The following is a 4184-nucleotide window of genomic DNA, read 5'->3' as shown; positions in this document are numbered from 1 at the left end:
TTAACTATGATGTTAATATTATCACCTAACAAGAATATATAATTTTAAAAAAATCATATCATATAAATATAGTAAACAATCACTAGTTAACTATCTGTATTAAAAAAATTTAACTTTAACTCCATTCCTTCTCCCTTCTTAGTTCTCATCCTCCTATCATTTATCAAATTAAAATATTTATTAACTTAAATAATTTTTTTGTTGCTGTAAAATATTTTTTTAGATTTATTTCTTATAAAAATTTTAAGTCTATATTTAAATTTATAATTAATTTATTCTATTATATGTTAATGCAGAAGATTAAATATTTATGTAACATGTCTTATTATATTTGCAATTCAACTTATTTAAAAGTTTATTTACTTATCTATTCTGATAGAAAATGGATAGAATATGTGTATCATTATTCATTATGAATATTTGTGTATAGTTTTTTTTTTATATAAAATTACTAATTTAGAATTATGTTACAGTTACTTTTATATAAAATTAATAATTGTAAATTATTAAATAATAATTTACTTAAATATATTAAATTATTTAATAATTTTGAATTAATAATTTTACATGAAAATAACTCTACTTAACTCGTTAATTCATTATGGTCACTCTTAAGCGCTGGAATCTTGTGACTTTCTAAGAAGAAAAGAAAAGAAAAAATAGGACGTCACTCGTGATGTTATGGTTGGTACTTGGTAGGCAAAATTGATGCGTCAGGGTGTCACTCTCCACAGATTTAAATGCATTTTTCCATGTATCGTGAATCAATCATCTACGATTATAAGGAAGGGGGCCTGAATTGAATGAAATTTCCACCTTTTAAATTTGCCTGACCTGAACAATGATTCTATTTCACTGGATAAGATTGCAATCTTATTCAGTTTTACATTTCTTGAGCTAAGCCAGCATAAACTTGCGGTTAATCTATACCATATAAGTATTATAATTAATAAATAAATATAGATGAAATTATACTTGTGTAAATAATTTTCTCTTTGTTGCATAGATAGTTATATTTTTTAGTAAAAATATTTGGTTAAATTCTATAAATACAATAAACATATTTTGTTAAATTTATTTAAATATTTATAGTATTTGTTTTAAATGTACATTTTTTTCTAGGTTATTGATATTAGTAACCTTTTTTTAATAAACCAAAGTCTTAAACTAAATTTGATAAAGCACAAGTATCTCATTTTTTATTTAGTAAAGCAAAAAGATATTTATGTTTGCTGAATTGCAGCTTCGTTGGTTTAGAACAAGATTCTCTTTATTTTGTTAGGATAAAAAGTTAAAAACTTCTTGGTCCAATGAGCCAATAATTTCCCTAATGGTTCTTTATTTGGGACAGAATTTTCGTAATGGTTTTTTCATTTTATGTTTAACTTTTACTTCAGTGGCAATTCCCCCTAATGTCACTTTTTTTCTTTTGTTTCTCATCGGCTTTATGTAATCTTTTTTCAATAATGCGAGTCCTATATTTTGGTATTGCAATAATGATAGTAAACTGCCAACGAGTTATAACTTAAACGGTATAGTTTCTCTAATTTTACTTAGAGGTTTCGGATTCGAATCTCATTCTTAATTTTAGGGAAAAAAAATAACGACATTAAACCCTTTTTTCCTGGGTTAGAAATCACCCCTTTTTTTGGTTCGTTCGTGGAAAGCACCTTTAGTTTTAGTCTAGAACCCATGGAAGGTACTAAACTACTAGTAGAGATACTGATTACATCCATTTCTTAGAGATACTGATTACATCCATTTCTATTGGATCATCAAGGAGAAGCACAAGGAATATTTGAGGCTCAACAAAAATAAAATGTCCACTGAGCTATGTCTGGAGCCCAACGGATAAAACCTTTATTGAGACCCAAAATAAGAGAGAAACTTGATTGGGCTGATTGGATTCTAAAAATGAAGAAAGTAGTTTACCGAAAAAAGAATGAAGTAAGTAAAGGAAGCTATCCATTGAAGCTGCTCCTAAAAAATAAATTCAAAGAAACAAACAAAAAATTGAAGCTGTTGATTTAGAGGCAATCCAGATATACAAAAAGGGATTGTGCTCCTTTAAATCGAAGAAATCGGAAAAATAAAAAGGTAAAGACTTTTGTCACCTTTAAATCAAATTTACATGACAAAAATTATAAATTAAATCTAATAGTGATTAAACTTTTATTTTTATTTTAGAATATTTTTTCTCACAAGAAGAGATGCCACGCATGAAAAGACAGAGAGCAAATTACCTGTCTATATTATTTTCAACGAACTGCTCTCTTAGTGAAAGTGTGAAGGGTTTGAACTATTAGGTAGAATTTTCTCGTTAGTATTAATCTGCAAAGGCCCTAATGCCCATTGGCGTGAGCTGTTAGTTATCGATCTTGACCAGTCCGTTATATCTCGTATCCATAGTTGTCAGAACCGAATCGGTGATCAAATTGATTAAGCTATGAGTGTTTATAGATCGAATTTAATCTATATATCGACGGTATTTATTTGAATCTGATTAGAAATTACGGATATGGATGCCATCTGCAAGGCTATCAAATCAGATTGCGGATTTTATATAGATATCTACGAATTCACAAAAATAAATAAATAAATATTATTTTTATGTTTTATTTCAACTAATAATTATCATATGTTGTATTATTTTAATTTTATTATTTAAAAAAAGTGTGTTTAATATTATTTTACGAGTAAACATATTTAAAAGAGTAAAAAAACTAATTTTATTAATATTTTTAATAAAAATAAGCTTTTAAAAATATTTTTGTATTTTGCGGATATATTCGATATCCGATCCGATCCACAAATGTGCGGATCGAATCAAAGCTTTGAAACTACGGATATTGGATCCGATTCGATGATTTGAGTGTAGAACTGTAGATTGGATCGAAATTTTGGTCATATCCGATCCGATCCGCGTTCACCCTAGGTCAAGCTACTGGGTCACTGGGTTATTGGTTCAATCGGTGGGTCACTAGTTAAACCGATTGACCTGGTTCTATATAAATAAAAATATAAAATAATTAAAAACTTAAAATTAAAATTTAAATACATATTTTCACTGATATTTTAAAAATAATCAAACTATTCTAAAACAATATGAAACAATAACAATAAATATTTATTATTTTTACTCTATTATAAGTATTTTTATTTTATTTTTATATTAAAATAACTATTATTTTAAAATTTTAATAATTTATTAATTAATTTATACCTATTATATTATTATATATTATAAGTATTTATTAAAAAAGTAATATTAATAGAAGTCATATAATTATAAAAAAAATAAATTTAAAATTATTATTAAATAAAAATATAATTAATTTAAAAATAAGTGAATTTATAATTAAAATAATAATAAAATATATACTTAGAATATCGTGTATTAATTAAAATATCATGTGAAAATAAAATATATACCGTAAAAAGCATTTAAAATAACTAAAACAAAATTAGTCTAGTAATTATTAGATTGATCCTTATACTAGAAGACCCAGATTCAACTTTCCCCCATTACGAAAATTTCTCAAATCCAGCAGCCTGCATGCATATGCTATGAATCGGTTATTACATAGGAACATATTTTATTGTAATTTTTAGTTTTAAGATGGCATTGTTTTATCTAGAATTTTGAATATTCTTATTTAAATATATTATATTTCTCATTTTTATTTTGAAAAATAAATCAGACAATGTTAAAAAAGTATTTCAGTATTCGGACATAAATGGAAAAGTTGGATAAAGAAATGTGTTAGTACGGCCATTATGTCAGTTCTAGTGAATGGGTCACTATCTAAGTTGTTCAATATGGAGAGAGGACTAAGACAAGAAGATTTTTTGTCTCCTCTTCTGTTTGTTCTTATGGTCGATGTGTTGCATAGGATGTTGGGGGAAGCCGTAAGGAACGGGCGTATTGCTCCATTACTGGCTGAGACAGATCAGATTAAACTGTCACATCTCCAATTCGCGGATGATACTATCTTGTTTTGTCCTCTGAAAACAGAGACAATTGTGAATTATAAGAGGTTGTTACATTGTTTTAAACTGATGTCGAGTCTGAGCATCAACTTTGATAAGTCAAATATGATCTCAGTTAATTGTGAGCCGGAGTGGGTGGAGCATGTGTGTGGCCTACTGGAGTACAAGCAAGCCGTATTACCTGTTAGATACCT

Source organism: Arachis hypogaea, chromosome 15, assembly GCF_003086295.3.
Source record: "Arachis hypogaea cultivar Tifrunner chromosome 15, arahy.Tifrunner.gnm2.J5K5, whole genome shotgun sequence".
NCBI lineage: Eukaryota > Viridiplantae > Streptophyta > Magnoliopsida > Fabales > Fabaceae > Arachis > Arachis hypogaea.
This window is presented reverse-complemented; position numbering follows the sequence as displayed.